Below are 13,760 nucleotides of genomic sequence, written 5' to 3'. Positions count from 1 at the left end.
CTTAAACCGATTATTACATCAAAAGAAACCAGGAAACTAGTCTCTGCGGCGAGCGGCAATGAGCTCTTTCGTGTCCTCAGGACGCTGCTTGAGAACATCCACAGATTCCTCCACCAGCCTTTGGCGCTTGTTACGGAGCATGTCATTCTCGTCCATAAGTTTCTTCAACAAGGCACTAGTCTCCTCCTGCAGGTCTGCACTTCGGACGATCTTCTCCCTCAGCAGGTCACGCTCGGCCCAGAGCCTCTCATTGCCCTCCCTTAGTTGCCAAATGACGCCGGTAGCCTGTTCAAACGAGGCTACCATGTCGTCCTGCAACCTCGCCGAGCGGGAGATCTGATCCGTCTGGCTATGGACGATCGCATGCATCCGCGAGAAATTTTCCCAGGCCGCCGCGGCGCGGCTGGACATCCCTACTGCATTCATGGCGCGACGGGACATCTCTGCTGCTTCCGCGGCGCGGCCGGACCAGTCTGCTGCATCGACGGCGCGGCGGGACCCCCGTGCATCTTCAGCGACACTGCGGGACCTCTGTGGTGCTACTTCCGCGTGGCGGGACATGTCGGCTACTCTCGCAGCGAGGCGGGACATCTCTCGTACTTCCGCTTCCATGCTCGCCTCTCCCTGGTGGCAATCTCCCGACTTAGAACTCATGCTGGCCATGGCAGATGATACGTCTCCGTCGTATCTACTTTTCCAAACACTTTTGCCCTTGTTTTGGACTCTAATTTGTATGATTTGAATGGAACTAACCCGGACTGACGCTGTTTTCAGCAGAATTGCCATGGTGTTGTTTTATGTGCAGAAAACAAATATTCTCGGAATGACCTGAAACTCCACGGAACGTCTTAGAAAAAACAATAAAAAATCCTCGCCAAAGATGAAGACCAGGGGGCCCACACCATTCTCACGAGGGTGGGGGGCGCGCCCCCCTACCTCGTGGCCCCCCTGGAAACCCTCCGGCGCCAACTCCAACTCTATATATCCGCTTTCGGAGAGAAAAAATAGGAGAGAAGAAATCATCATGTTTTACGATACGGAGCCGCCGCCAAGCCCTAAAACCTCTCGGGAGGGCTGATCCGGAGTCCGTTCGGGGCTCCGGAGAGGGGGATTCGTCGCCGTCGTCATCATCAACCATCCTCCATCACCAATTTCATGATGCTCACTGCCGTGCATGAGTAATTCCATCGTAGGCTTGCTGGACGGTGATGGGTTGGATGAGATTTATCATGTAATTGAGTTAGTTTTGTTAGGGTTTGATCCCTAGTATCCACTATGTTCTAAGATTGATGTTGCTATGATTTTGCTATGCTTAATGCTTGTCACTAGGGCCCGAGTGCCATGATTTCAGATTTGAACCTATTATGTTTTCATTAATATATGTGAGTTCTTGATCCTATCTTGGAAGTCTATAGTGACCTACTATGTGTTATGATCCGGCAACCCCGAAGTGACAATAATCGGGACCACTCCCGATGATGAACGTAGTTTGAGGAGTTCATGTATTCACTATGTGCTAATGCTTTGTTCCGGTTCTCTATTAAAAGGAGGCCTTAATATCCCTAAGTTTCCAATAGGACCCCGCTGCCACGGGAGGGTAGGACAAAAGATGTCATGCAAGTTCTTTTCCATAAGCACGTATGACTATATACGGAATACATGCCTACATTACATTGATGAATTGGAGCTAGTTATGTGTCACCCTATGTTATGACTGATACATGATGAACCGCATCCGGCATAATTATCCATCGCCGATCCGGTGCCTACGAGTTTTCCATATACTGGTTTACGCTTATTTTACTTTCCCGCTGCTACTGTTACAATCACTACAAAATACCAAAAACATTACTTTTACTGTCTTTACTTTTTGTTTCCGTTACCACTACTATCATATTACTTTGCTACTAAACACTTTGCTGCAGATACTAAGTTTCCAGGTGTGGTTGAATTGACAACTTAGCTGCTAATACTTGAGAATATTCTTTGGCCCCCCTTGTGTCGAATCAATAAATTTGGGTTGAATACTCTACCCTCGAAAGCTGTTGCGATCCCCTATACTTGTGGGTTATCAAGACTAATTTCTGGCGCCGTTGCCGGGGAGCATAGCTCTATTCTTTGAGTCACTTGGGATTTATATATGCTTATCATTATGAAGATCTTGAGAGATCCAAAAACCAAGATCTATCCCTAAACTACGAGGGGGGGTAAGGAACTTCCATCTAGCTCTGCACTTGATTCACATTCTGTTATGAGTAAGTTAGCGACACCTACACCTGCTTCTGGTATTCGTTCTGATATGTCGCATGTTATTGATGATGCCACTTCTGCTATGCATGATACTTATGATGAAACTACTTCTATGCCTGATACTACTCTGCCCCTTGGTGAATTTCTTGATGAACAAATTGCTCGGGCTAGAGAAAAAGAAATTATTGAATCTGAATACGATGATGAAAATATGCCTGTTATCCCTGAGGGCTATCTTTTTGATATGGAATCTTCTGCTGCTATTTTTGCTTGCAGGGATAGATATGAGATTAAGAGGTTATTAATTAAATGGAACAAAGAATCACTTAGAGATAAAATGAGACCTAACCCTTCTTTTTCTACTTCACCTATATGTGTTCCTGATAAGGATTATGAATTCTCTGTTGATCCTGATATAATTACTTTGGTTGAATCTGATCCGTTTTATGGCTACAAATCTGAAACTGTTGTGGCACATCTTAGTAAGTTAAATGATATAGCTGCCCTATTTACTAATGATAAGAGATCGCGTTACTTTTATATACTCAAAATATTTCCGTTCTCATTAAAGGGTGATGCTAAGATATGGTTTAATTCTCTTGATCCTGGTTGTGTGCGTAGTCCCCAGGATATGATTTATTACTTCTCTGCTAAATATTTCCCTGCTCATAAGAAACAAGCTGCTTTGAGGGAAATATACAACTTTGTGCAAATTAAAGAAGTGAGTCTCCCACAAGCTTGGGGGAGGCTTCTCAAGTTACTTAATGCTTTGCCTGATCATCCTCTTAAGAAACCCGAAATACTTGATATCTTTTATAATGGACTAACCGATGCTTCCAGAGATTACCTGGATAGTTGTGCTGGTTCTCTTTTTAGGGAAAGAACACCGGATGAAGCTAAAATTCTATTGAACAATATGTTGACAAATGAAAATAATTGGGCACCTCCTGAGCTAGCTCCTGCTCCAATTACTGAGCCTATCCCCAAACCAACTCCGAAGAATAGAGGTGTTCTATTTCTCAGTCCCGAAGATATGCAAGAGGCAAAGAAATCTATGAAAGAGAAAGGCATTAAAGCTGAAGACGTTAAGAATTTACCTCCTATTGAATAAATACATGGTCTTAATATACCGCCTGTTTAAGAAACTTATGATCTCAATTCTTTATTTATTGAAGAACCTCCTGACCCCGATATCCCAACACATGTAGTAAAGGTAAATTCTCTCTATAGATATGATAAAGCTGAAGTCCCTCCTACTAAAATTGCTAGTCAGTGCTTGGATGAGTTTGATAACTTTATGTATAAGCAAGACGACTTCAATGCTTATTTTGGTAGACAATTAAAAGAAAATGCTTATATGATTAGATGCTTGGGTGATTACATGGCTAATATTAAAGACGAACTTAAACTTGTTAGCAAACATGCTTCTATGGTTACCACTCAAGTAGAACAAGTGCTTAAAGCTCAAAAAGAAGTGCTTGATGAAATGAATAGTAAGAAACATGATTATGCTATTAGAGTGGCTACTAGAACTGGTAGAATGACTCAGGAACCTTTGTATCCTGAAGGCCACCCTAAGAGAATCGAGCAAGATTCTCAGAGAAATAATATTGATGTTCCTAGTTCTTCTAAAAGGAAGAAAAAGAAAAATGATAGAAGTGTGCAAACTTCTAGTGAACCTATTGCTGAACCACCTGATAATCCAAATGATATATCTATGTCTGATGCTGAAACACAATCTGGTAATGAACATGAACCAAGTGAAAATGCTAATAATGATGTTCATGATGATGCTCAACCTAGTAAGGACAATGATGTAGAAATTGAACCTGCTGTTGATCTTGATAACCCACAATCAAAGAATCAACGTTATGATAAAAGAGACTTTGTTGCTAGGAAACATGGTAAAGAAACAGAGCCTTGGGTTCAAAAACCCATGCCTTTTCCTCCAAAACCATCCAAGAAAAAGGATGATGAGGATTTTGAGCGCTTTGCGAAATGATTAGGCCTATCTTTTTGCGTATGCGATTAACTGATGTGCTCAAAACAAATCCTTATTCTAAACATATGAAGGATATCATTACTAATAAAAGAAAGATACCAGAAGCTGAGATTTCCACCATGCTTGCTAATTATACTTTTAAGGGTGGAATACCAAAGAAACTTGGAGATCCCGGAGTACCTACTATACCTTGCTCCATTAAAAGAAATTATATTAAAACTGCTTTATGTGATCTTGGAGCTGGTGTTAGTGTTATGCCTCTCTCTTTATATCGTAGACTTGACTTGAATAAGCTAACACCTACCGAAATATCTTTGCAAAAGGCTGATAAATCAACCGCTATACCTGTCGGTATTTGTGAGGATGTGCCTGTTGTGGTTGCAAACGTTACTATTTTAATGAACTTTGTTATTCTTGATATTCCCGAGGATGATAGTATGTCTATTATTCTTGGAAGACCTTTTCTTAATACTGCAGGGGCTATTATTGATTGCAACAAAGGCAATGTCACTTTTCAGGTTAATGGTAATGAGCATACGGTACACTTTCCGAGGAAACAACCTCAAGTTCATAGTATCAATTCCATTGGAAAAATTCCATCGATTATATTTGGAGGTTTTGAATTTCCTCTTCCTACTGTCAAGAAGAAAGATGATATACTTATTATAGGGGATGTGCATATCCCCGTTGAGGTAACTTAGTGTTATTTGAAATTTCTCCGGTTCCATGATTATCGGAATGAGTTTGTTAACAAGACTTGATCAACCTTCTTAGTGGATTCTTTTTGATGAGCATGAGATGGATGAAACTAGAAGCACAAACTTATGTACCCTCTCTATACTTTCTGTTAATGAGTAGAAAAAAAGTGAAAATAGTATTTTTCTATCTGTTTCATGGCTTATCCATGCAATATAAAAATATCCCGAAAATAAAAGCCCTCAGAATGACATGCCAATTTAATATGATTTTTCGGGAATATTTGAGGATTTACTGTGCAAAAATTACCACGGGAGGAGCTTCCACCTGGCCACGAGGGTGGTGGGTGCCCCCCCCTCTAGGGCGCGCCCCCTGCCTCGTGGGCCCACAGTGGCCCTCCTCCACTTATCCCAGCACCCATCTTCTTCCCCTGTCTCTCACAAACCCGAAAAACCAACTCAAGCATGAGTTCCAGCCACTTTTGTTGTGATTTTCGATCTCCTTGCTCAAAGCACCTCTCGCAAAACTGCTTGGGGAGATTGTTCCTTGGTATGTGACTCCTCCATTGGTCCAATTAGTTTTTATTCTAGTGCTTTATTCATTGCAAATTTATGCTGCATAGGTGACCATGTTCTTGAGCTTGCATGTCAAATTTATATGGTTCTAAGTAGTTCTAATGCTTGATATAGGCTCTAGGCACTTGAAGGAGTAGTTGCTATTAGTTTTATTGAAGTTGGTTCACTTTTGTTTGAAGTTACTAAAAATTTCAGAATTTTTCAGAATATAATGAGGAGATTCTTAAGGGGCTCATCGAGCGAAAGCTCGAAGAAAAAGGCACCGAAGCCTAAGTATAATTTGCCACGCACCGCGGAGGTTCGGGCATGTGAATGGCCTTCCGAAGATTTCTTGAGAGCAGCCGGGATTTATGAAGATTTTCATGAATTGGCTCACAATGCAGGCCTCACAGCTTTCCTCCACGACCAATGCGATCAGTATCTCTTACTCACAAATACCTTTGTGCAAAACTTTCATTTTCATTCTAGGAACTCACCACCCACGGTGGAGTTTCATTTATATGATGAGCATAAGGAGATGTCACTTTATGATTTTTGTCGGATTTGTTTAGTCCCTTTTGAGGGCAAGACAGAAGAACCACATCATGATGATGTGGAGGGATTTATTAATAATATCATTGTAGGAGAAACCAGGAAGGTTTCCGATGCACGAATCACTAGCATACATTTTCCTGTTTTACGTTACTTTGCATTATTTGCTAGTCGTTGTTTAATTGGACGCGAAAACTGTGGAAACCTTAGTATCCCTGACATAATTATTCTACTCCAAGGTTTATATAGTGATAACACTTTTAGTATGGGCGGTATTATTGCTAGACGGTTAAATATGAACCGTACTAAGGGCCCCATCTTTGGAGGCATCTATGCTACACGCCTAGCCCCACATTTTAACGTACCTATTAGGCATGCTAAGAAGGAAGAAAAGGTGCTGCCCCGTGTTTATGTAGATCATAAAAGCATGGTGGCACATGATTTTATTGTTAAGAATAGGGCAGGAGAGCTTAAATATCAATTGTTCTTTAATAAACATCATCCTGAGACTAGTACCTTGCCTGCTCCTTCTTTGTTTGATTTAACTATAGGCACGTACCTTGTTCCATTGACGGCTATTCACGCCTACCGGAACCCTGCACCAGTCGAGGAGCCAGAACTGGAACCACAATTTGATCCTTCACGACAGTCTAACTATCAGTGGGATCCGGAGATGATTGCCAGCCAGTGGCAACTGGAACCTTCTTCTTCCTCATCGCAGTACGACCCCAACTATTATTATGGATATCAGCCAGGCCAACCGTGGCCATAGACCAACTTAGGCCAAAAGCCTAAGCTTGGGGGAGTACATATTTCTCACTGACATTACATTTATGTTCACACACACTCATTGCTAGATATCGGTGCTCATACTTTTTCATTGTATTATCCATGCTAGTTTATTTCCTTTTATGTTTTCTTCTTGTATGTTTGTTAAACCTTAAGAAAAAACCAAAAAATTAGTAGTAGTTTATTTTCCATGCATGTAGTAGTAATTAAAAAGAAAACCCAAAAATATTTCCCGTTCTTCTTTTGCTTGTTGGGAGCTTTCCCGTGTAAATAGTTTTATTCCTTCTCTTTTCTTTGGGGGTCAGTAGGAGAAGACCATAATTAAATTGTTGAAGTGGCTCTTATTATGCATTATTGTTGATTTAACCCAGAGCCCACATTGCCTTGTCTTCTCCTGTTTATTGAATGCTCGCAGATTCCAGCTTAGTCCAATGCACGTACACTCTTATTATTCACACCATTCGGTCGTGCAAGTGAAAGGCAATTATGATGATATATGATGGACTGACTGAGATGAGAAAAGCTGGTATGAACTCGACCTCTTTTGTTTTTGTAAATATGATGAGTCCCTCGTTCTTGATTCAGCTTATTATGAATAAACATGTTTGCAATGACAATTAGAGATCGTAGTTGCTTGTGCCATGCTTGATTAGCTATGAGTTATAATGATTTACCTTGTGTGCCAACATGCTATTGAGATGGTTATGATGTGGTATGATGGGGTGGTATCCTCCTTTGAATGATTTAAGTGACTTGACTTGGCACATGTTCACGCATGTAGTTGAAACAAATCAACATAGCCTTCACGATATTTATGTTCATGGTGGATTATATCCTACTCATGCTTGCATCCAATGTTTATTAATTTTAATGCATGTACATGGCTGTTGTCGCTCTCTAGTTGGTCGCTTCCCAGTCTTTTGCTAGCCTTCACTTGTACTAAGCGGGAATACTGCTTGTGCATCCAATCCCTTAAACCCCAAAGTTATTCCAGATGAGTCCACTATACCTTCCTATATGCGGTATCTACCTGCCGTTCCAAGTAAATTTGTATGTGCCAAACTCTAAACCTTCAAATAAACATTCTGTTTTGTATGCTCGAATAGCTCATGTATCAACCAAGGCTGTCCTTATCTTCCGTGTTAGGCGGGTTATTCTCAAGAGGAGTGGACTCCGCTCCTCACTCACGAGAAAATGGCTGGTCACCGGGATGCCCAGTCCCATGCTTTATGCAAACTAAATCAAAATTAATTGCAAACAAAACTCCCCCTGGGACCTGATGTATGTTGGAGGCACTCGTTGTTTCGAGCAAGCCATGGATTGATGTTTGTTGGTGGAGGGGGAGTATAAACTTTACCATTCTGTTTGGGAACCGCCTATAATGTGTTTAGCATGGAAGATATCGCCATCTCTTAGTTGTTATGTTGACAATGAAAGTATACCGCTCAAAATACAATTTATCTCTATTGCAAAACCGAGCTCTGGCACCTCTACAAATCCCTGCTTCCCTCTGCGAAGGGCCTATCCATTTACTTTTATGTTGAGTCATCACCCTCTTATTAAAAAGCACTAGCTGGAGAGCACAGCTGTCATTTGCATTCATCACTATTAATTTATGTTGGGTGTGACTATGATTGGATCTCTTTTACCATGAATTACAATGTCTAGTCAGTCCTTGATCTTTAAAGGTGCTCTGCATTTATGTTTTGCGGTCTCAGAAAGGGCTAGCGAGATACCATCTTGTTATATCATATTATGATTGTTTTGAGAAAGTGTTGTCATCCGAGATTTATTATTATGACTTGCTAGTTGATTATGCTATTGATATGAGTAATTATGAGACCTGAGAATTATTGCAAATGTGGTTAGTTATGATCTATGCTGAAAACTTGAATGCTGGCTTGACATAGTTACAACAACAAGAGCAAACAGAGTTTGTAAAAGTTTTTCTTTCTTTCTTTCAGTTTGTCAACTGAATTGCTTGAGGACAAGCAAGGGTTTAATCTTGGGGGAGTTGATACGTCTCCGTCGTATCTACTTTTCCAAACACTTTTGCCCTTGGTTTGGACTCTAACTTGTATGATTTGAATGGAACTAACCCGGACTGACGCTGTTTTCAGCAGAATTGCCATGGTGTTGTTTTATGTGCAGAAAACAAATATTCTCGGAATGACCTGAAACTCCACGGAACATCTTAGAAAAAATAATAAAAAATCCTCGCCAAAGATGAAGACCAGGGGGCCCACACCCTTCTCACGAGGGTGGGGGGTGCCCCCCTCCTAAGGCGCGCCCCCTACCTCGTGGGCCCCCTAGAAACCCTCCGATGCCAACTCCAACTCTATATATTCGCTTTCGGAGAGAAAAAATAAGAGAGAAGAAATCATCGCGTTTTACGATACGGAGCCGCCGCCAAGCCCTAAAACCTCTCGGGAGGGCTGATCTGGAGTCCGTTCGGGGCTCCGGAGAGGGGGATTCGTCGCCGTCGTCATCATCAACCATCCTCCATCACCAATTTCATGATGCTCACCACCGTGCGTGAGTAATTCCATCGTAGGCTTGCTGGACGGTGATGGGTTGGATGAGATTTATCATGTAATCGAGTTAGTTTTGTTAGGGTTTGATCCCTAGTATCCATTATGTTCTGAGATTGATGTTGCTATGACTTTGCTATGCTTAATGCTTGTCACTAGGGCCCGAGTGCCATGATTTCAGATCTGAACCTATTATGTTTTCATGAATATATGTGAGTTCTTGATCCTATCTTGCAAGTCTATAGTCACCTACTATGTGTTATGATCCGGCAACCCCGAAGTGACAATAATCGGGACCACTCCCGGTGATGACCATAGTTTGAGGAGTTCATGTATTCACTATGTGCTAATGCTTTGTTCCGGTTCTCTATTAAAAGGAGGCCTTAATATCCCTAAGTTTCCAATAGGACCCCGCTGCCACGGGAGGGTAGGACAAAAGATGTCATGCAAGTTCTTTTCCATAAGCACGTATGACTATATACGGAATACATGCCTACATTACATTGATGAATTGGAGCTAGTTCTGTGTCACCCTATGTTATGACTGTTACATGATGAACCGCATCCGGCATAATTATCCATCACTGATCCGGTGCCTACGAGTTTTCCATATACTGGTTTACGCTTATTTACTTTCCCGCTGCTACTGTTACAATCACTACAAAATACCAAAAACATTACTTTTGCTGTCTTTACTTTTGTTGCCGTTACCACCACTATCATATTACTTTGCTACTAAACACTTTGCTGCAGATACTAAGTTTCTAGGTGTGGTTGAATTGACAACTCAGCTGCTAATACTTGAGAATATTCTTTGGCTCCCCTTGTGTCGAATCAATAAATTTGGGTTGAATACTCTACCCTCGAAAGCTGTTGCGATCCCCTATACTTGTGGGTTATCAGTAGATGCAAGGGAAGGATTCTGAATGACTTGTTTGTTTTTGTGGATGAGGAGTTGAGGAGGAATGTGCAGTCATTTTGGCATACTAGTATTTATAACCGAGTACTAATACGCTCCTAAGTGGGAAACCGTTTAGGTTGTGATCGGTGTGAACAGGTTTGCAATTCAATATAGCGTGGAGTAATTTGGAATGTGACGAAACGCAAGCTCAAAATTTATTAACGGTTCTAGTTTCGAAGTGCGATACTATTCCCGAATGGAGTACTTCTTTTTTTACTCCCTCCTTTCCGGTTTTATAGGGCTTATCTCAAAATTTTAGTTTTTCCATTTTATAAGGCTCAATTTGGTTGTCTCCAACACATGTTCAGATTCCAAGCTGCATTAAATCATTGCATGCAAGTATTAAGAGAAAATTGACCAATGCATGTACTTTATGCATGCATGCATTGCAATTAATGCATTAAACCTATCTCTCGGGACTTCTCGCACGCACCATCGTGCCACCCAAAAAAACTTGTACTCTGAGTTTAGTAGTACGTTATACAGGAAGAGACGAGGTGCACGCACACACTCGTCCTCTCACACACGCGTCTATTTTTTCTCGAAAAGGAGGATGATGACCCCCGGCCTCTGCATATGGGAGTCACACATGCAAATTATTGAAATATATCGAGTGCAGTGCTTTGATGTGTCGCGTCAACTCGTACATCAATGAGAAGTTTGATTATCATCTCCCTCACGGACTTAACTGCACATGCCTTTGGCTGTATGACAGGTTGGCCACACACCTGTAGGGCCCACCTATCATACACGCAAAGGCAGGAGCGTCCCTCCCTCGCCCATGAGCGTGGTGGCTGGCAAGACTAGGAGAAGCTTTCGCTACACGCTCTCCCTCCCGCACGCGGTGGACATGCAGCAGGTCAATTGGTGTCAGATGGCCAGAAGCGTATTGTAGTACTCCACCATTAAAGTATCTAGAACTAAAATACATCTACATACATCTCCTTTTATCCATTTTGATGACAAGTAGTACTTCTTACCCAAAGGAACTTTTTATCCAACGGACACAAAATATCCATTCGACTGTTGGAAATTACCGATCTGATGTCGAAGTAATTGCTGCATCGCCACCAAAACCCACCATTTCTTAAGCTAAAGTAGACCAAGGTAATCCCTATATTAGCATATTACTAAGATAAACAGAAGGCAATGTAGAAACATTTAGGACGTGAGCTTGTCAATCAGAACATGGAGGGACACAAGCTTAGCCCCGACCAGTAGCTTGGGCGGAACTGTCAAGAAGGTCAGCTCCTGCACGTCGACGTTGCCGGGATCCTTGCTGCTTGTCACCTCCATTTCCACCTTGACGGTGTTGGTCGTGCCTTTGGGCTCCCCCGGCGGGCCATTCGCCCACAGCTTGGCCATGTAGTGCGGTAGTGGGGACGCCCCTGCTCTGATGCATATGGGACTAAATGAAGAAGACTCTCAAGGAGAGTCTTTTTGGGACTTTTCCAACAATGCCCCTTCATGCACCCATTGGCCCGCCACCCCATGGTGTTGTTTGATTGTTAATTTCTATATACTAGGGGCAACATGGTCATTTAATAACCTCTAGGAAGGGATTAGGGACTTTTTAGTCTCTGGAAACAAACAGGGAAGGACTTTTTAGGGACTAGGAACTTTTTAGTTGGGACTAGAAAAAGTCCTAGGACTAGAGAACCAAACACCACCTTAGAGAGCTCCATCGTCGGGTCCTATTCGGTCTGCATGATCTCGCCCTCATCGTGCACAACCATCTCTCAACTTGGGTCGGGGGATTACAAAGCTTTACCATCACATATTTTATACTACTTCAAGGTGCATTAAATCAACACATGCAAGTATCAAAAGGAGAGTCACGACATGCATGCATGCGTTGTAATTAATGCATCGGTAAACGCAAATTATTGAAATATATCGAGTGTAGTGCTTTGATTTGTCGCGTCAACTCGTACATCAACGAGAAGTTTGATTATCCTGTCCCTCACGGACTTAAGTGCACCTGCCTTTGGCTGTATGACAGGTTGGCCACACACCTGTCGGGCCCACCTGTCATACACGCAAAGGTAGGAGCATCCCTCCCTTGCCCATGAGCGTGGTGGCTAGCAAGACTAGGAGAAGCTTTCGCTACACGCTCTCCCTCCCGCACGCGATGGACATGCAGCAGTTCAATCGATGTCAGATGGCCAGAAGCATACTGTAGTACTCCTCCAGTGCAGTAGTACTCCATCATTGTTCGACTTCTCGAAGAGGCGAAGAACCAAGCGCAGCCCGGACGCTCGTGTGGCAGTTTCATGTGTAGAGTAGTCTAGGGTAGCGTGTACTGTGCCTCTAAGCTTAAAATCATTGGGGTCGACTCCATGCTATGTGGCCATCTCGAAGTTTAAAAAACAATAGTCTTCTGGACCTACCTGATACCCTGGTGATTGTAGTTTGCACACTCATCTGGTCAAGACAGGAATATATATTTTAATTTGTTTTTTTGAAAAGGGGGGACTCCCCGGCCTCTGCATCAGAACGATGCATACGACCACATATATTTTCATTTGTGGTGGGTAAATGTTAGAGGTTGTAGCAAATATATTGTACACTGCGGGTCTTTCAGCCAAGTTTAGAGGCAAGCATGTGGGGCCAGTACTATGATGTGTCGCGTCAACTCGTACAACGAGGAGAAGCTTGATTTTACTACATGCCTTCTCCCTCACCCATGCGCGCGGTTGCTCGCAAACAAGGACATGCTTTTGCTTAGTAGTACTTCTACAACAAGCTATCCGTCCCGCTCGCGGTGGACAGACATGCAGCAGTGGATTCGACATTGTAGAAGCAGTAGTAGTAACATCATTGTTCGTCTTCTCGAAGAGGCGAAGAGCCAAGCGCAAACCGAACGTTGCAGTTGCGAACATTGGAGCACGCATATAGCCAGGCTCTTGCATGAGACAAAATTGCTATGTGAGCCCACTATTGTACTAGTACGTACAACTACTTGCTAGTATAGCCCCACCACTCCAATCCATCTACTCCCAAATCTCTGCGCAACACTGCTCACTCCAATCCAAGACCAAGTGACCAGAAGCCACAAGCACCTATGGAGGCGATGGACGCGAGCGGCCGTCGGCTGTGCTAAATCATCAAAGGCGCCGGCCTGTGGCCCCGCACCGCACAGCGTTTCCAGACGGTGCTGGCGACCGCAGGCATCGTTCAAACGGTCATCGCCGCTGAGGGAGGAAACCCACAGCTGCCGGAGGGATCCGATCCTCTTCCCCGTGCCGTTCTCTCCGACACAGCGCCGGCTCGGGAGGTCCTCCGACCCTTCTTCCTCCCTGTCGTATTGTCCGCAGATCCGACATGCCGCCGCCGACATCCCGGCGACCCTCAGGTATAAGTTCTTCGAAAGCGGCCTAGCTCTACTACCCCAACTCCCCACGTGTCTGCATGTGCATCTTTTT

This window comes from Triticum aestivum, chromosome 5A (genome assembly GCF_018294505.1).
Source record: "Triticum aestivum cultivar Chinese Spring chromosome 5A, IWGSC CS RefSeq v2.1, whole genome shotgun sequence".
Taxonomy (NCBI): domain Eukaryota; kingdom Viridiplantae; phylum Streptophyta; class Magnoliopsida; order Poales; family Poaceae; genus Triticum; species Triticum aestivum.
This window is presented reverse-complemented; position numbering follows the sequence as displayed.